We start from the raw sequence: 22,356 nt of genomic DNA on the forward strand, positions 1-22,356 counted from the left end.
TGTCCAATTATTTTTGTTTGGTCTAAAATTTGTCTTTTTTATTGGACAATTGGGCTAGTATTGGACTTTGAGATTGCCTAATTTCACGAGTTTTATGTGTTAAGTACTGAGCTCTTTGACAAGTCTAATAAACGAGTCCATTCGAGTCAGTCATTGAGTTGTCCACAACTCACGAGGTGAAATGAGTCGTGCTTGGTTGTATTCACACTTAATTTATTTGCAAATCAAGCCTAAAAGTTGAGTTTTCAAACTCAATTACTTAGTTGAGCTCCCAAGTCGCTTGGGCTTGGTTAGTTTGCAACAATAATTATGGACTTTTAAGGGCTTATTGGTACTCTATTCATATTTTTATGTTTTTATTTGTTTGTGTTGGTTTTTGATTGTATTTGAAAAAATTGAAAACTAAGAGTTTGTTTGGTATGGGTTGTTGTTTTCTATTTTTTATTTTTTGTTTTGTTTTCTATGCATTGAAGTAACATATTACAAAGCGTTTATTTATCTTGTCAGTTTTCTAATTCTTTTGTCGGTTTTTAATTTGTGAAAAAATTAGAATTAGATTTAATGATTTTCAATTGTTTTGATAACTTATTGCTAGAAATCTTAATATTAAAAAATAATTTTTTAGATTAAATCATTCATTCTATGAACTCTTTAATTAAAATTAAAAGAGTGATCATATGAATTTAAATATAATTAAAACAAAAATATGCATATTTTAAAAAATAATAATAAAGTTCATTAGAAAATGCTTTAATTATTTTTCAATTATCCTGTCTAATAAAATTTAATTTTAAAAATTTAACAATTGAGTAAGATAATTATGATAATTTTTATTTTTATCATAATAATTTTAATGTGTAATTTTGTCATTTTGATCATATTTTTATAAAATTATTTTATTTAAGATAAAATTGAGCCCTTTTAATTTATTTTAATTTTATAAATATTAATCAAATAGGTTATTGGTTTCTGATTTTTAATTTCTGTTTCTAATTTTTAGTTTCATTTCTATAATTTTTATAATGATATCAAGTGGTCCAAATTTTTTATTATTCTTAGTTATTGTAGACACCTCATTTTGTCCAACCATTATATAGTCAAATTTAGGGGTTTTTGTTCTTTAGTTTAATCTTTTTAGTCATCAATTTTAAGTGCCATCGAAGATTTTCACCTAGGACGGGTCTCTTATTTCTTCTCTCAACCTCATCGGGGGAAATTGAATCTTCATTAATTGGGTATTTTTGTATAAAATTTTTACATTCATTCATCTATGAATAGTGCAAATACATTATTTTTTTTTAAAGAAAAAACAATTTGAAAATGAATCTTCAGTATTTGGCTGCTTTGTTGGGCATTTTCTATCTACTTGCACACACGAGAAAAATTCTGATAGTAAATTGGGCCCATTTTGGGCTAGTTTTGTAATTAAAACTTAGTGTGGGCCCACCTTGGATTAGTTCTTGAAAATGATAGCCTTTGGAATTAATTTTGGGCAATTGGAGAGCCAACTTTGGGCTTGGTTTTTGAAAAGTCAACCCATTTTGTGTTGGAGAACATTGAAACCCAACCCCAACAACCTCTCTCATGGCTGTTTTCCAAGGAAGACAAGACATGCTCTGTGGAATAACAATACCAAGATCTGTTTTAAAGAAACGATTGAAAAAATAACATAAAGTTTTATTATGACAATCGGATTACAATAATCTGTCCAACCATACACACACTAAATGAGCTTCAATGGCGAAATGACAACAAATAGAAAAATAAAAGAGGACACAATCTTGCAGTCGAGATGTGTGTAGTACTCCGGTAGGGGGGGGGGGTCTTATTTATAGCCTTTGGTCTGTGAAAGATGCACATGGGTGGCTCACCTCCCATGGTAGGTGGTAGTAACTCACCTACCATGGCTGACTTTGACATTAGTGGCCAACTTTGACATTAGCGACCGTCTTTGACATTAGTGGACGACTTTGACATTAGTGGCCGTCTTTGACATTAGTGGCTGTCTTTGACATTAGTGGTCGTCTTTGACATACTGTGCCCACCGTTCACACTGGATAGGTCATGCCATCTTGAGAGGCGTTGCCCCCGAACCCCCATGTCTCGGAGGGTAATGTCTTCTGTCTTCGTAGTACCATTGCTGCCTACTACTTCGACCTTATCTAAACCATATGTTAGGTAAGTGTGCCAATTAACTTGTGGAAGGTCGGCATTGCACACATATACACCAACACCCCCCTCAATGTCCACCTACGCTTTTGAACCAATACCAAGAGCATCCCGATGCTTTTGAAAGTTGGAACTACCCAATTTTTTGATGAAGATATCTGCATGATTATCTTTTGTTATGCAATATCCATCTCAACAACCTCATCCTCAGTGAGTTCTCGTATGTAGTGATACTGAATCTCTATGTGCTTGGTTCTTGCATGGAACATCGGGTTCTTACTAATAGCTATGCAACTTTGATTGTGACAGTGAATCAGAGTTGCAACATTTATCGTTATCCCAATATCAGTAAGAAGTCTTCTTATCCAAACAGCTTCACATGAGGTGAGACAAGCTGACTTGTACTCAGCTTTTGTGGATGATATGGACATTGTTGGCTGCTTCTTGTTTGTCCAAGAGATAATTCCATTCCCGAAGAGAAAATAATATATAGAAACTGACTTTTTGGAATCAATATCTCCTGCCTAATTGGAGTCACAATATCCAATTAGGGAGTTCCCTGATGTATAAGAGATGCCAAAATGAGGAGTCCCTTTTATATACTTGAGGACCCTTAGTCTAGTTTTCCAGTGAATTTCTCGTGGCTTATTTGCAAATCTACTCAGAATACAAACTACAAAACTAATATCAGGCCTTGTGTTGCATAGGTACACCAAACTCCCAATTAGGCTTCTATACCTCTTTGTATCAATAAGTGGAGAGAGATCTTTAATGGAGAGCTTAATGTTTACTTCCATTGGAGTAACCATTGGAGCGCATTTTGCCATCCCAAATGCCTTCAATAACTCTTGAGCATATCGTTTTTGAGAAATAAAGATTTCTCCTGGATACTACCACACTTCAATGCTTAAGAAGAAGTGGAGTAGCCCCAAGTCTGTCATCTCGAATTCTGAGTATAGGCCTTCACGGATGTTATTGATCTTCTCCTCGTGGTCACCTGTAAGAACAAGATCATCTACATATAGTACAATTATTACATACATCCCATTCTCCTTCAGTACATATAAATTTGCATCAGAGGTACTTCTACAAAATTCATAATTGGTGAAGAAAGAATCAATCCTCTGGTACCAAGATCTGGGGGCTTGTTTCAGCCCATACTTCAACCTGCACACTTTGTTGTCTGAATTAGGCAATTCAAATCATGGTGGTTGCATCACATAAACCTCCTCTTTAAGATGACCATTGAGGAATGCATACTTCACGTCCATTTGAAATAGCACCCAACTTCTGTATGCAATAGCAGCCAAAACCAGACAGATTGTTTCCATGCAAGTTGTTGGTGCAAAGGTTTCAATAACATCAAAACCTTCCACTTGAGAAAATCCTTGTACTACAAGGCGAAATTTGTACTTCTCTAAAGTACCATCAGCTTTGCATTTTACCTTCCATATCCACTTCGTGTCGATTACCTTCCTATGAGGGGGACGATCCACAATCTCCCAAGTATCATTTTTCATGATGCTTTCATATTCAGCTTCCATAGTCGTTCTCCACTTCGGATCAGCCAACACTTCATCTAGGCTACTTGGTTCCTTAACTGTACCGATTATATCAGCCATTAAGGCTATATTTACCAAGTGTTTTGCTGATCGATGTTGTTCCTCTATTCTCTTCGACCTTCGAGGTCTATCAAGTTGTGAACTTTGATTCACAGGTTCTGGATTGCCTTCGTCAAAGAGCTATTGTACCCACCTGGGGTGTGGATTCTGAACAGGTGCTACTGGTACAACAGGCTGGTTTTGAATTTCTTTATCATTCATCTCATTCTGTTGCTCTGAGTGAGGCACATGGTGGGTTACTTTATCAGTTGATGATAAAGTGAGCCGATCTCTATCTCCCATTGAGTGTGGTCTTTCATCAAATACCACATCTCAACTTGTGATGATCTTCTTTGCCTCGTAAAAACGATATGCCTTTGATTCTGTATTGTATCCTAAGAAGATGCACTTTTGACTCTTGTCATCTAACTTTCTTCTACTTTCATCTGGAACATACAAAAAACATCTGCAACCAAATGTTCTAAAATGAGAAACAGAGAGTTTCTTACCAGAGTAAGCCTCGTGAGGGGTTTTGTTCCCCAAAGCTTTAGTGAAGCATCGGTTGAGAATATACACAACCGTATTAACAACTTTTGCCCAAAATGATTTTGGAAGGTCTTGTGCCTTCATCATTGCTTTGGCCATCTCCATCACAGTGCAATTTTTCTGTTCCAAAACACCATTCTATTGTGGAGTTTTTGGTGCCGACAATTGGCGCTTGATGCCAAATGCACTGCAATAATTGTTGAACTCCCCTAATGTGAACTCGCCTCCTTGATCTGTTTGAAGTTTCTTTAACTGCAAACCTATCTCATTTTCAACAAGTTTATGCAACACTTTAAATTTTACAAACACCTCAGTATTATCAGGAAGAAAGTACACCGACATCTTTCTACTATAATCGTCGACTAACAGTATAAAATAGAAAGATCCTCCTAGTGCAGGAGTAGTCATTTTACCACAGAGATCTGCATGTACTAGCTCTAGAGGAAGCTTTGATTTGTTGTTGCTCTTTTGTGGAAATGACATACGATGTTGCTTGCCCAGCATGCAAGCTTCACAAGGCTCTGCAGTATCAACTACTACAGGAAGATCAACCACCATTTCCTTTCTCTGCATCTCCTTCAAAACTGCATAAGAGATGTGTCCAAAACTTTCATGCCAAAGTATGCTTGTTGTATCTCTTGTTGTTGCGGCAAGTGCCACAAACTCATACAGGTTATTCTTTCGAATACCTTCACCCACAATGCTGCCATTGCTATCAATGATCTCAGCTTTTGTTTTCATAAATCGTACTTTATAGTCACGGTCAGTGATAGCAGCTACAGATAAAAGATTCCTCTTAATTTGAAGAACATAAATTACATCTGAAAGAGTTTTACCTTGGCCATTCGTGGTTTTTAAGGAAATGGATCCAATGCCCTCTACTAGACACTTTGCATTATTTCCGACAATCACATTCATAGGTTTATGTAGAGGTTTAAGGGAACCATACCAGTCCTTTTTCTGGTCATGTGTCGGGAAGCTCCACTATCAAGTACCCATGAGCAATCGCTTAGTACGGTTTGAGCAGTTGAGCACATTTCTTCTATAACCATGAAAAGATCTAATTCTATTTTAGCACAATTTGCTATCTATTTGACATTCCACGTAGGCTTCAACGTGCCGTTCTTTTCATCGTAGATACATTTTCTGCAATCCTTGGCTGCATGCCCCTTTTTTGTTGCAGGAGTAGCACGTACCAAAAAATCTCTTCTTGTTCTTTCCCTTCTTCTTTTCAACAGTATTGTCCTTGCCTTTGATATGCATGGTGAAAGCACCACTGCTTTCATTTTCTTTGCTTCTCAGCCTCATCCTCTCCTCTAGTAGTAAAGCACAAAATTCCTCAAAGGTTAGTACAGGAGTTCTAATTTGTGTGTTAAGAGCAGTTACCAGACTGTCATATTTTGATGGCATCACTCGAATACATTTTTGAGCTAACTCCTCACTGGTCTTTACTATGCCCACTATCGCCATCTGATCACACATATTTTTGATTCTAGTGATGAATACTTCTGCTAATTCTCCGTCATGTAGCTTTTTTGCAGTAAGTTGATTTTCCAAGTTTTGAATGCGTGTTTGGTTCCTTGTTTCATATTGAATCTTCAGACCATTCCAAGCATCTGCAGCCTTGGATGTATGCTGGATCAACGTAAGTACAGAATCGGGATACACTTGTGACAATAGCACAAAATGTATCTGCATTCCGCCTTTTCCATGCTTTGACGAGGGCAGCATTTGGAGGGATGATGTTAGCTTTGGTGTATTCCCAAGAGGGGAGGGGGTGAATTGGGTATTAAAAAAATTTGTCCCTAGGTCAACCAATCTAGCAGCAGCATTACACAAACTTAGGGTCTTTCTATTTAATTATAAACCCAATCAACACATCTACTACATAAAATGAATCAAGCATACAACATACATGTGTTGAAAATAAATGTGCGGAAAATAAATTTACGGAAATATAAAGAACACGCACGATATGTTATTGGAGTTCGGCCAACTGTGCCTACGGCCCTGCCTCTAGCTCGTAAGCCCGAGGACTCCACTAAAGCTCACTTAACGGGTGGAGCGACACTGATTACAATCATGTCAATTCAAGGGGCTGACCTCAACCAACACGTCTTACCAAGATGACACACCTAGCTTTCTTAACCGAGTCTAAGCCAGTTCGGGCCTATTTAATAGGGCTAGTCTCCCTCTTCAGGCCCACGCTTGGAATACAAGAGATTTAAAATTTTACGTACAAACAAACACTTCTTACATAAGTTGATATGTACTACTACGCACAATATAATCAATGCACCTCTGTTAGCTTTACCGTGATCCCAAGAGGGGGGGTGAATTGGTATTTTTAAAATTTAATCCTTAGGTAAATATTCTAATACCAGTATATTCACAACCGTAAGATCAATCTAGTGCAAGCAATGTAAATATACTAGAAATTAAATAAAATAATTTAATTAACAACACATGCACTAGAAAGCAGTAAGGTAAGAGTGACACACAGAAATTTTATTGAGGTTCGACCAATTGCTTACATCTCTGCCTTGGCTAACGAGTACAAGGATTACCACTATAATTGCTCACTTAAGCGGGTGAAGCGGCACCTAAATAGACCAGGTTAATTAGCACAGAGCTGACTTCAACCTTTACAACTAATCCTTATTGGGCTGGATTACCGCACCCTCAGGCCACACCTGGAAACACTCAAATTTTACAATCAAAGAATATCAGTACAGTGATTGTGCTTTCGTGTAAAACAGATAAGTACCCAGATACGCTCAGTCACATACACCACAAAATGATTTAATATATAAGCTTAGTGTGGTCTAATATTTTAACTCTCAAATATATTTGCTATCAATGTAATGAGTGCGTGAGAGGGTCAACAAGCACTCTTTGTATCTCAAAATATTCAATCAACGTTTCCACACAAAGATATCAAGCAAGTCTCAAGAATATCAATTAGAAGAATATTTAATCACGTGAATATTAAATAATGTATATACTTGGTTTGCAAAAGATATATAATCTCTGTATTCAGCAAAATGATATGTAAGTCAGTGAATATTGCAACAAAGATTAATATCACATAAACAAATATCTTTTCAAAGGTATGTCAAGATAAATCACACAAGATATTTGGAAATGTTTTTGAAACCCCAAAACAAATACAAACTTCCTAAGTTATAGCAACGAAGATGCAATATTCAAAAGCTTAATACAAGTCTTCTTAGGAGATACTTATTAGCAAAGTCCCCTAAGAACACTCGAGCTTAGCTCTCAAGGAAATCGAATCAATCAAATAAGGATGGGAGAGCAAGTCTATTAAAATAAACATTCAATCAACTTACAGAGGATTTAAGCAATAGTAGAAGGTAAGTATGAGTGAAAAGAGTATAAAAATGAGTAGTAGGATTTTTGAGAGTGAGAGAGAATTTCTTAATTGGGTTTCTTAATCAAGTTGCTAATCATCCCAAATGAAGGGGTATAAATAGACTCCCCTAGAATTATAACCGTTAGGGACATGGTCGGGATTATTAGAAAAGATTTAATCATTATTTAATTATTTTAAGCCTGTTTTACCAAGTTAACCGCGGTAAAAAAATAGGTCTAACCCGAGAGCACCGGTTGACCGGGATGGATTCGGTCGACCGAAGTTCTTGAGGCTTAGTTGATCGGGCCAAAAATGAACTCTAGGATCAGTCGACTGGACAAGTATGTCTGAGGCAAATTTTCCAAATTAGCGAGGTTCAATCGACCAGGACTAAAATGGACTAAATCGGTCGGTCAACCAGACCATTGGATTCCCACATGTGGGAACTTGGTCGATCAGGTTGGTGCAATACAAAATTCTCTCGGTCAACCAGGAAGTCAAACTGTTGACTTCAGGGAGGTTCGATCGACCGGGGTCCAATGAGCTTCATAAGCTTGGTCAATCGGACTGTGGTCAACTTGTTGACCCAAACCGGGTTTGGTCGACCGAGGCCAGAATGAACTACTTAGGTCGGTCGACCGAAGGCACACATTTTGTGCATTTCGGTCCTGTTTCGTTACATAATCACCCTATTCCTAACTCATACAAGTGCAATGGCGAGTGTCCTATGGTCTTTTCTAAGTCCTGTTTCAATTTATATTTTAGTTTGAACTTACCTACTAGACCATGCATGTGATGTGTGTGATTTTTACAAGTAAAAACCCTAATTACTATTACAGACCAATTACACAAATGAAATAAATTACAATGTAAAGTAATTAGGTCTTCAATCTTTACTTTCTCTATGTGCATTCTAATTTGTCAATTTAAATTTCTGCACATAATCTCAAACACCCATTAGATATAATGAGTATTTATCATAATCAAAACTGGGCGTGACCTATAAGGTCAACATTCTCCTCTTTTTTGATGATGACAAAGATAGCCAGCAAAAATATGGGTATAGGCCTAAGAAGGCCCCCCTATCAATATGCATCCAATTTATTTTAACAAAATTACTTTACCCAATTATTTTTGCCCCTCTCCATCTCCTCCTTTTGGAAACAGTAAAAAGGGCTATAAGAGTTAAAACTCTAGGCAATGGATAAATGTTAGATTTATACATTATAAATTTTGGAAAGATTTTGAAAAATTTTGGCAAAGTGCCGTTTGTAAATTGGACTTTCCAAAACAAATCCTGTATAAAATGTAACCCATTTGAGTTTATATATCCTAACAGTTCTTCCACAATTACTCAAACAGTTCAGTATGATCCAACAATCAAATATAAATTCCAATATCATCATGAAGTGAATAAAAGAGTTGTGCAACACAAACAACCATCGATATGCATAAAGTCAAATATGATCATGCTGTAGATAAAAGAGTCATACACACAAGCAATAGTCAAAATTCATCAAGTCTAATCCACTAAGACATATTAACAACAATATAAGTTGTGAAGACTTTCAAATTTAAATTTAACTTGAGAGCTCCCCCTAAATTTATGCAAACTATGAAACATCTAAGACACCTCTCTATTGTGCATTAAACCTTACTCACGTCTAATTTGTATGAACCTATTCTCGGGAAGTGGTTTAGTGAATATGTCCGCCCACTGTTCATTGGTGCATACAAACTCAAGCGCAACATCCCCTTTCTATACATGATCACGAAGAAAATGATGTCTAATGTCAATGTGTTTAGTTTGTAAATGTGAGATAGGATTTTTAGAGATGTTGATTGCACTAATGTTATCACATTTAATTGGAATTGCGTCGTAGTGCAATCCACAATCCATAAGTTGTTGTTTCATATAAAGAGTTTGGGCACAACAACTTCCAACCGCAATATATTATGCTTCGGCTGTGGATAAGGCAACAGAGTTTTGTTTCTTGGAGAACCAAGAAACAAGAGATTGTCCTAAGTAGTGACAAGTGCCACTGGTACTTTTTCTATCAACCTTACTACCAGTAAAGTCAGCATCAGTATACCTCACAATCTCAAAAGTAGTATGCTTAGGGTACCATAAGCCTAACTCTATAGTCCCAACTAGATACCTAAGGATTCGTTTAACTGCTTTTAGATGGGATTCCTTAGGGGCAACGTGAAACCTAGCACACATACACACACTAAACATAATATCAGACCTACTAGCAGTGAGATATAGGAGACTCCCAATCATGCCACGATACAATTTTACGTCAACATGGATTCTTTAGTCATCTTTATCAAGCTTATTGGAAGAGTTCATAGGTGTGCCAAGAATTTTACAATCTTTCATATTAAATTTCTTTAGCAAGTCCCTAATATATTTAGATTGGCATATGAAAGTTCCACGATTAGCTTGCTTAATTTGTAGCCCTAAGAAGAAACTAAGTTCACCCATCATGCTTATTTCCAATTCACTTTGCATGCATTTGACAAACTCATTACACAACTCATCATTAGTTGCTCCAAAAATGATATTGTTCACATCAATTTGAACAAGGAGCATATCATCATTTTTTTATTTGATGAAGAGTGTAGTGTCAATTTTGCCACGGGTAAACTCATTTTCTAGTAGAAAACCACTAAACCTCTCATACCGAGCTCTAGGAGCTTGTTTCAATCCATATAGGGCCTTAGACAACCGATAAACAAGATATGGATATTTGTGATTTTCAAAATCGGGTGGTTGTTCTACATATACTTCTTCATTAATATAGCCATTTAGAAAAACGCTTTTAACATCCATTTGAAACAATTTAAAATTTTTGAAAGTGGCATAAGCTAGTAGCATACGATTGGCTTCTAATTTAGCAACAGGAGCATATATTTCATCAAAGTCAATTCCCTTCTCCTGATTATATCCTTGGGCAACTAATCTAACCTTATTCCTAGTTACTACCCCATTCTCATCTTTCTTATTTCTATATACCCGTTTAGTTCTAATAATTGCGTGATCATTAGGCCTAGGAACTAGAGTCGACACTTTACTTCTTTCAAATTGGTCAAGTTCTTCTTGCATGGACATTACCCAAGACTCATCCTCTACTGCTTCTTTAATATTTTTTAGGTTCTTCTTGGGATAAAAAAACATAATGATTTACTAGATTTCTTAAGGAGGATCTTGTGGCTACACCACGGGACGGTTCACCTATGATTTGATCTATAAGATGATTTCTAACAAATTGCCAATCTCTAGGCAACTCCTGATTTTCATTTTCATTCTCTTCAGATGATTTCTCATTTACTTCTTGGTTTTCACTTGCATTGTTTTTAATAAATAATTTTTCTAAGCATTTTCTAATATCAATATCATATTCATCATCCTTATTAGAAAATGAATTAGATTCATCAAACACAACATGAATGGATTCAATGACAATTAATGTTCTTTTATTGAAAACCCTATATGCTTTACTATTAAGTGCATAACCTAGGAAAATGCCTTCATCAGATTTAGAGTCAAACTTTCCTAAGTGTTTATTATCCCTAAGTACAAAGCATTTACAACCAAATACATGAAAATAGGGTATATTAGGTTTATGATTGTTCCACAATTCATAAGGGGTTTTATTTATTGACGGTCTAATCAACACCCTATTCATAACATAGCATGCAGTATTTATGGCCTCGGCCCAAAAATATTTAGGTAATTTATGTTCATTCAACATAGTTCTACCCATCTCTTGCAGTGTCCTATTCTTTCTTTCTACCACACCGTTTTGTTGAGGTGTCCTAGGTGCAAAGAAGTTGTGTGATATGCCCTCTAAGTTACAATATTTTTCTATGTTCTCATTTTTAAATTTCGTGCCTCTATCACTTCTTATATGAGTTGTCTTATATCCTTTTTCATTCTGAATTCTCCTATAAAGTTTGGTGAACTGTTCACATGAATGATTTTTATATGCAAGAAACAACACCCATGTGAATCTAGAAAAGTCATCCACGATTACAAAAGCATATGATTTACCACTAAGGCTTTGTACAGAATTAGGACCAAACAAGTCTAAATGAAGCATCTCAAGTGGTCTAGTGGTAGATATCAATTTCTTTTTCTTAAAGCTAAATTTTGTTTGCTTACCCATTTGACATGCATAACAAATTTTATCTTTTACAAATGACATTTTAGGCAAGCCTTTTACTAATTCTTTTCTAACAAGTTTAGATAATAAATTCATGCTTGAGTGTCCTAAGCGCCTATGCCATAACCAACTAGTTTCATTTACAACAGAAAAACATGTTACCTGTTGTGAAGCTAAATTATCAAGAGAAGTAGTGTAAACATTTTCATGGCGATCGACAGTAAAAATCACTTTGTGATCTGATTTATCTTCTACTATGCATTTATCATTCTCAAAAGATACTTTATATCCTTTATCACACAATTGACTTATACTAAGTAAATTATATTTCAGCCCATCAACCAATAACACATCATCAATAGTAAGAGACGAATCCTTACCAACCTTACCTGCCCCGATGATGCGTCCTTTTGCATTATCTCCAAATGTCACATAGCCTCCATCCTTAAGAATGATTGAAGTGAATTTTCCCTTGTCGCCGATTATGTGTCGTGAGCACCCGCTATCCAAGTACCATCAGTCCTTGGAGGAGGACGATCTTAGGCATACCTGCAAAATACACTAAGTAAGTGATGCTGGTCCCCAAATTTTGTTGGGTCCACGAGGGTTAGTGGTCGGATCTCCCTTAATTACCCATACTTTCCTAATTCTAACACGCTTATTCCTAAGTGGACAGTCAAATTGAATATGACCAATTTTTTTACATTTAAAACATCTTAGTCTACACTTAGGATCTTTAGGAGGGACATGAGACTTTGACTCACGTGTAAAATGTCTTAAGTAAAGATTAGGTCGTCTAATATTTTCAATAGCATTAAAACTAAGACCCTCTTTACATAAGGAGTTTCTTTGGGCACCAAGTAGTTTTTCAAAATTGCGTTTGCCCTCGGTGAATTTAAAAATGATTATGGAGCTATCCTCCAATTTCCTCTCAAGCTCAACAATAGTAGAATTTTTTTCTTTTAAAATGGAAGCATGTGAGGTTTATGCAATATTAAATAATTTTGACCAATTTTCACATTTATTTTTCAAATCATTATTTTCTTTGGTTATTTTACCTAACAATTTAGATACACGAATGTAATAACCCAAGAAAAATATTAAGGGCTTCTTCGACGAATGCAGGGGATTCATCAACGAGGGTACATGAGAACCTCGCTGACGAGGGCACGTCTCGTCGACGAGAAGATATCGAGAGGGGTTTTTGGGCGGTTCGAAATTCGTCAACGAGGAAGGAAGGTTCGACGACGAAATTCCTTAAAGACTCGTCGACGAGATGACGTGTCTCATCTACCAATCTAGGCCTATAAGTACTTCTAAACCAGAATTTTTAACGTGAAATTTGCGTAGGAAACCTTCTGTTTCTCTCTCTAGGCCCCTCTCCCCTTCTCTCTTCGATTTCGGCCCTATTTCTTGTCGGATAGATGATCTGAAGCCACCACGACGCTCTTGGGGAAGTTCTCTGCAAGTTTGCTGGAGTGGATTGTTGGTGGAAGTGGTTTGAAATTCATCCTAAATTCAGGGTAAGGTGTTTTATTCAAAATATGCTTTCCCTGCAGTTATAAGAAATGTTGTATGCAAGAAAATACTGATGTTTTGTTTTGGGGGATGTCGTTTTCAGGGTGTTGAGTGGAGAACCCTGCGGGTGTAGGGCCAGAGTTCAGTGAGGGCTTTTCAGAAAATAAGGGAAATATGCTACGCTAAAAGATTTGATTATATTAACAGGAATTTTACATATGTGCATGTATACCAGTTATTATGTAACTTTTACTAAATATGAGATTCTAAAGTATGTGTTGCCTGAGTAGATATTATTTAATGTAGAATTTTATACAGTTTTTCCAGTATATGATGTTATACAGAATATACAAATATAGCCGGATATTCACCGATATTATACAAACATATATAAGTACATATATAGTTTTTATTCAGATAGCTTCACAGATATATGTATATATATGTACACAGATATTTATTCAGATCAATATACATAGTATATACAGAATGTTATGTTTTCCTAAATGCCATAACACTCAAGGTATATAGACAGATTACACAGATAGAAAGTACAGACAGATTATACAGTTATAGCATCAAGATGTTACATATATTACAGTATTTACAATTTAGATTACTTGTGTTATGGTTATTTTGGAAACATAATGAAAATAGTAAAAATAGTATATTATATATATATATATATATAGTATCAGATCCCTGTGGAAAGATTATAGATAGATACAGTTACAGAGCACGGTACCGTTGCTATATACAGAATAAAGTGCAACCACATATCTCAGATAGTGTGTGGGTACCGTCAAACTGTGCTAGGAGAGGATGCAACTCCCCAGTTCACTGGGTTGAGGGGGCCAGTTTGACGAGGTAGCAGTCAATCCCGAGCTTAGGAGTGGATGCAGTTTGGCCGGACTGAGGTAGTGTAGAGTATGATGACTTACTTGGAGGTCTGACCAGAGTTAAGTCCTGCCTATGGGCTACACAACCCCATAATGAGGGGTCAAATCATGACATACAGAGTCCCAGGGAAAGAGCACAGTTATGTATGTGTATATGTATACAGTTTTACAGGCTTTGTCGTATGTAGTATGATATAGCAGTATGAATGATAGAAATTTCAAATGATACAAATATTTTAAGCTACTATACATGTGTTTTACAGATTTGTCAGATCATGCAGTTTTAAATACTATTATTATAGTTTTACGACTCGGTCGCCATGCACTAGTAATAGCATATTTCCACTTACTGAGCGTCGTCTCACCCCATTACTTTACCACTTTTCAAGTGAGCCAGTTAGGTGAGTAGATCAGGCTCGCGGATAGAGAGTTGACTTGGTTACCCTAGTTGTAGGGTAAGTTTGTGACAGGGTTTTGGATTTTTAGGGTAGATAATACTAGAGGGAGTTATTGTATATGGCTATGGTCTGAATGTACTGAATTCTGATATTGTTTGGTATATATGGTTGTATGACTTGTATATCCGCTGCGTAGATATGATTATATATATATATATATATATATAAAATGGTGAGAATTTTGAAGTCGTTACAACGAATATATTCAAATTGTAACTCTCTAAATGTAGACATGCAATCAGAATCACAATCATTAGATGAATAATATGAAGACAATGAGCTAGAAGAAGATACCTCATCCTCGTGTGCCATCAAGCACAGATTAGCGACCTCTGAGTCGCTGTGGTCTGATTTTGAGCCGCTGCTACTAAGTTTAGCCCATGACGTCCCGACCTTCATGCCTTTCTTCTTTTTCTTAGCCTCCTTTTTCAGCAGTAGGCAATCTGGTTTGGTGTGCCCGACCTTGTTGCAATTGTAATACGTGGGAGCATTTGATTTCTCTTTTCTTTTACTTGATTCTCCCTTTTTAGTTGTAGACTCCCTGAATCTTTTATATGGCTTTCTATTCTTCCTGAAGAATCTGCTAAATTTTTTTGGTTAGCATGACCATATCCTCATCAGTGTCAGATTCAATGCATTCACTAGATGTGTTTGTGGAGATTTTTAATGCAGTCACTTTCTTAACACTATTGTGCTCATTAAGTCTCTATTTTATGGCTAATTCATAAGTGATCAGGGAACCTATCAATTCATCTAAAGTCATGGCCTTAAGGTCTCTACCCTCAGTAATGGCCGTAGCCTTGGCTTCCCAAACAGGAGGTAAGCCTCTAAGGATCTTCCTAATCATCTCGTATGTGTGATAAGTATTTCCTAATGTATGCAGTGAGTTTATGATGTGTGTGAATCTAGTGTACATGCTTTGAATGGACTCGCCTACATTCATCCTAAAGGCCTCATACTTATTGGTCAACATTTCTGTCCTACTATCTTTCACATCTCTAGTACCCTCATATGTGACATTTAACTAATCCCATATTTCTTTTGCAGTAGAACATGCCATAATTTTTTTAAATTCATTTACATCAAGACTATAGTACAAAATATTCATGGCAGTGGCATTAAGACTAACAACTTTCATATCATTATCATCATATTCATCTTTAATCTTAGGAACCCTAACTGTATCCTCAGTTTTCATGGGGACATAATTTTCCTTAGAGACAATCCTCCACACCTTCCAATTAGTATTTTGAAGGTAGATGCGCATCCTCTGTTTCCAGAAGGTGTAGTAAACACCACTAAAAATAGGAGGTCGTGTGGAAGATGGTCCCTCAGGGAAAGGGGTCATGGAGTTATGAGTTATATGTGATCTTTTTGCAACATAACAGTTAGTCTATGCTACGTGGCTCTGATATCAATTGTTAGCTTTACCGTGATCCCAAAAGCGAGGTGAATTGATATTTGTAAAATTTAATCCTTAGGTAAATATTCTAACACCAGTATATTCACAACCCTAAGGTCAATCTAGTGAAGGTAATGTAAATATACTAGAAATTAAATAAAGCAATTTAATTAACAGCACATGCACCAGAAAACAATAAGGTAAGAGTGACACACAGAAATGTTATCGAGGTTCGGCCAATTGCCTACGTCCCCACCTTGGCTAACAAGCACAAGGATTACCACTATAATTTCTCACTTAAGCGGGTGGAGCGGCACCTAAACAAATCAGATCAATTAGCATAGGACTGACCTCAACTTTTACAACCAATCCTTATCGAGCTGGATTACCGCCCCTTCAGGCCACGCCTAGAAACACTCAGATTTTACAATCAAAGAATATCGGTACAACGATTGTGCTTTCATGTAAAGTAGATATGTACCCAGATACGCTCAGTCACATACACCACAAAATGATTTAATATGTAAGCTCAGTGTAGTTTAATATTTTAACTCTCAAATATATTTGCTATCAATGTAATGAGTGCGTGAGAGTGTCAACAAGCAATCTTTGTTTCTCAAGATATTCAATCAACGTGTCCACACAAAGATATCAAGAAAGTCTCAAGAATATCAATCAGCAGGATATCTCAATCACGTAAATATTATATAATGTATATGCTTGGTTTGCAAAAGATGTATAATATTTGTATTCAGTAAAATGATATGTAAGTCAGTGAATATTGCAACAAAGATTAATATCACATAAACAAATATCTTTTTAAAGGTATGTCAAGATAAATCACACAAGATATTTGGAAATGTTTTTGAAAATATTTTTGCAACCCCAAAACAAATACAAACTTCCTAAGTTATTGCAACGAAGATGCAATACTCAGAAGCTTAATACAAGTCTTCTTAGGAGAGACTTATCAGCAAAGTCTTCTAAGAACACTCGGGCTTAGCTCTCAAGAAAATCGAATCAATCAAACAAGGATGGGAGAGCAAGCCTATTAAAACAAACACTCAATCAACTTAGAGAGGATTTAACCAATAGTAGAAAGTAAGTATGAGTGAAAAGAGTATAAAAATGAGTAGTAGGATTTTTGAGAGTGAGAGAGAATTTCTTAATTAAGTTTCTTAATCAAGTTACTAATCATCCCAAATGAAGGGGTATAAATAGACTCCCCTAGAATTATAACCATTAGGGACATGGTCAGGATTATTAGAAAAGATTTAATCATTTTAAGCCTATTTTATCGAGTTAACCACGGTAAAAAATAGGTCCAACCCAAGAGCATTGGTCTACCAGGATGGATTCGGTCGACCAAGTTCTTGAGGCTCGGTCGATCGGGCCAAAAATGAACTCCAGGGTCGGTCGACCAGACAAGTATGTCCGAGGCAATTTTTCCAAATTAGCGAGGTTCGGTCAAGGAGGACTAGAATGAACTAAACCAATCGGGCGACCAGACCGCTAGATTCCCACACGTGGGAACTCGGTCGACCAGGTTGGTGCAATACAAAATTTTCTCGGTCGACTAGAAAGTCAAACTGTTGACTTCAGGGAGGTTCAGTCGACTGGAGTCAAATGAGCTTCATAAGCTTGGTCCATCAGACTGTGGTCAACCTGTTGACCCAGACCGGGTTCGGTCGACTTGGGCCAGAATGAACTACCCAAGTCGGTCGACCGAAGGTGCACATTTTGTGCATTTCGGTCCTGTTTCATTACACAATCACCCTATTCAAGTGCCTAACTCATACAAGTGCAATGGTGAATGTACTAGGGTCTTTTCTAGGTCCTGTTTCAATTTATATTTTAGTATGAGCTTGCCTATTAGATCATATATGTGATGTGTGTGATTTTTACAAGTAAAGACCCTAATTACTATTACAGACCAATTACACAAATGAAATATATTACAACGTAAAGTAATTAGGTCTTCAATCTTCACTTTCTCTATGTGCATTCTGATCTGTCAATTTAAGTTCCTACATATAATCTCAAACACCCATTAGATATAATGAGTATTTGTCGTAATCAAAACCGGGCGTGACCTATAAGGTCAACAGTTATGGCTATGGAAGTTTTCAGTATAATGTTGAGGAATGCCACTATTAATCATTTCCTCTCCTTCCACGCTAAGTGTGAGAAAATTCAGCTGGTAAATTATGTTTTGCTGATGATCTTTTGATCCTTACTAAAGGAGTCCCTTTTTCTTCCAGATGTGTTAAAAGGCTTTTAGGCATTTTTTACATGATATCTCTGCTTCGTTGTAATGAAGCTAAATCTGTGGTTTTCTTTTCAGGGGTTGATAATGCAGAGGTGGAGCAAATGTGTAGAGACTCAAAAAAATAGTAATAATAATAATAAAAAAGGGGTATTTGCTTTAGTGCAAGACCAAATCGACGATGGTTTGAGGAGTCTTAGGAAAACCATCGACGGTTTTAAGTTACCGAGGTCCAATAAAGGTAAAAAAAAGTGGAAATAGGTTTGGTTAAAAACCAAACCATCGACAGTTTCAGGAAAACCGTCGACGATTTTGTCTAGACCAGCACACCTATAAATAGGAATCTAAATCATTTTTTGGGATATCTATTTCTCTCCTATAGGGTTATGAAATCCTCTCTTTCTCTCTCTTAAATCTCTCTCCAAAACTCAACCAAATTGTGGAATAAACACCATTTCGGTGTCCTAGCGTCGATCCTTAGCCGTTTAATCGGAGCAGATTCATTATTTGGGGATCCTAGACACCACTCTAGGGATAAGGTAAGGGGAATAGATTATGTCAGGTATTTTTAGAAATATCACCTATTAAACTGTAGTATATAATTATAGAAATGATATATATGATTTTTCAAAATAATCAGGCATATGGAAATTTTGATTATGAATTATTATATGTATATTTTTTGGAAACCAGGTATTTTGAGTTGAGTAAACCCTAGAAGATGATTTAATGTTAATCTTCAGCAAAATATATTTTTTTCCAGAAAGTTGTTATATTATAGTTTATCACTTAAGTTGTCTGGCATGAGTATGAATATTTTTTTACGATATATATATAAGCATGTCAAATTATTTTACGATTATCCAAAACAAGTACAGTTTGACAATGATTTTTAGAAAATATTCTAAATATTACAGAAATTACGATATGACAGTTTAGCCGGCTTAATGCTGTGACAGTTCAACCGACTTTATGCCATGTTCAGTATATTATGACAGTTTAGCTGTCTTAATGCCATGACAGTTCAGCTGGCTTTATGCCGTGATCAGTTGTGAAATGACAGTTTATACATAAATTATGATATGACATATTTTATGCAGAAATATGAAAAATGAGATTATGTTACAGTTATATTATATGAAATGTATTATATGGTAGCAAAACCTTGATGGATTAGTTCAGATTTAGAGCACGCTATTATGTTAGATCAGTGCCACCACAACACGCCTCAGATAAAGTGTTGGTGAATGGATAGTCGATTGGGCCATAAAAGCGTAGTATATCCCTTTTGTCAGGCCGGACCAGGTTAGGGTGGCCAATCGTACTTACAGACGAGTTATGTTTGTCTTAGTGTGGTAGGCCAGCCATAGTTAAGTCCCGCCTACGGACCGCACAATCCAATCATATGGGGGTAATACATGATATCAGCTAACTATCCATCTAGGAGAAAATTTCAGTATTATGCAGATATATCAAATGATTTACATATATAGAAAAACTTATTATGATAAAGTATACTTATGTTGAAAAGTATGTATTTACCATACTTATATATTTATGAATACATATTTACATGCTTTTTCAGTTAAAGTTAGTTATTTACAGGATATATTTATGATACACTAGAACTCATGTTGCCACACACTGATGATAATCTATTCCTTCTTACTGAGAGGTGTCTCACCCCAATAATTTAACTTTTCAAGAAATCCAGGGGTTCAAGCTTAGAGAGCTCCGGGGCGAGACTGTTTAGTTTTGGGTTGGAATAAGTACTGGTGAGACTTTGATATGTGCATGTATATGTATATGTTTTGTACACTTTGGGCAATAGTATTATTTGGTTTTCTTTTGGGGAGATATTAAGGTATTATGATGGATTTACAACTCAGTATTTTTATGTGGTAATTATGTTTTCTACTACATGTTTGGATAATGAGTTATGATAGGTGTTGGGCTTTGTGGAGCCTAGTTATGTTAAATTTGGATGATGACACGGCCTTTATTTAATGAGAGATTTCTATCCTAAGGCTTAGTCCATGGAGTGAACGGGAAAATTTTTTGGGCCCATTCGGAACGGAACCCTATGCACAACATATAAAAGGATTGCTTTTGGGTGATTAGGGTTTGTGATAAAAACTATGAGAGAGGGCAAGAGGGAGAGTATTGTACCGCAGCACTCTCTGTAATATTTCTCCCTGATAATAGTAAAATCCTTGCAACTCCGTGGACGTAGGAAAAATTACCGAACCACGTAAATACTTTCTTGTGCGTGTGATTCTTTTTCTTTGGCGTGTATTCTTTCTCTATTTTGTTTCTCACAGGTTTCAGAATTTGTTTTTTAATTCCCAACAATAGGTATACCCATACCCCACTTCGGGTTCGGGTTCGGGTTGTTATAGTTATGGTATCAGAGATGTATGTAAGATAGGATAGCTCTATGGGCCCCCACCGGGTTTGGGACACTACAGTATGTGGTATCGGAGCAAATTTATTTTGTATATATATGTAGATATATTTGGGGTCGTTACAATTTATGGTATCAAAACCTAGGTTGTTAGGTTTTGTAGACTTCAGCGGATAACAATACTAGAGTATATGAATGAATTTTGATGAGGGTAGGATATGGGTAGATTAGAATTTAGTAAGTCATTATTGGAGGAGCGTGGAGGCAGGAATTCCGTGATGATTTCTGTGATTTTTCTGAAATGACGATTTCAGGAAAGTCATGACAAACTATCATCGGTTCTTGTTTCAAGTGGTGAGACTGAATCTTAAATTGGGATCATGGACGTTAAGTTGGTTGGTTGTATGAGGATATTTTATGGTTTCTTAGTTAGATAGATGCACTGATCGTGTTATGATATTGGGATTTTAAAACTACCCTGTTCTACTTTCAGGATGGACCCTAGAAATAACGATGCAAATACTAGAGGTAGTAGCAACGCGGGGCCTTTTAGTATGGGTGGCAGTGATTCCGATACAGTACTGCGAGATTTAAAAGGTCAAGCCTTCTCATTTTGACGCGTGGCATGCTAAGAAGCAAATCTCGCAGAACCAAGATGCAAGATTTGCAGGGGGAAATGAACCGGAAGCTAACGCGTGGCAAGCTAGCTAATTAACCTCGTAGGACGAACCTGCGAGAATTGTAGCGGAAATGAACCGTGAGCTGACACTTGGAAAATATCGTAACTTGGTCTTGCGAGATTTGCTTTGGCCCTTCAAACACCATTTCTCCTTTAATTTTCTGCGCACAGAATAGAGAGACCATAGAGGAGACTGTTGCAGAGTAAAGAGGGCAGAGGTCGGACGAGTGGGAAGTGAACGTTGGCTCGTTGCTCGTGTGCATGCCCTCTTCTTGATACCAATGACCAGCGGGGAGAGGGCAGATGCAGACAGTAGCTAGCTCGACCCCAGAGACGACCTCGCTACGGCACTGAATAGTATAGCATTATGTTTATTTCATTTATATAGCATTGATTATTTTCATTTCATTTTATAGCATCGTTGTATTATTTATGTATAATTGGGAATGTTTATTCATTTTTCCAACATGTATATGTGAATGAAAGTTGTGCATGACAATTTAGAATGAAACACAATGTTATCACCTATCATATAAGCAATTCTCCTATCATACAAGCAATTCTACTCTTAAATGGTAAGCATAGAATTTACAAAGAGTTATCACTTTGCATGTTTTAAAATTGAGAAACATAACTTTGAAAAATATATCAAAGCACACGACTTGAAAATTGTCGAGTTAGTAAATAACTTTAAAAATGGAGCAAATTAAAATGTAATAATCAAGAGCTTGTGAAAATATAGCCAAATTATTTTTATATTTTAATTAAAATATGAGATGTGTCAAAATAAAAATGCTCCTAAATAATCCTCATACCATTGAGGTAGTGAATCAATAAAAGAAAAAAGAGAAAGAAAAAGCAGCATTTAAAAT

The sequence above is a fragment of the Malania oleifera genome, chromosome 3 (genome assembly GCF_029873635.1).
Source record: "Malania oleifera isolate guangnan ecotype guangnan chromosome 3, ASM2987363v1, whole genome shotgun sequence".
NCBI classification, from domain to species: Eukaryota; Viridiplantae; Streptophyta; class Magnoliopsida; order Santalales; family Ximeniaceae; genus Malania; species Malania oleifera.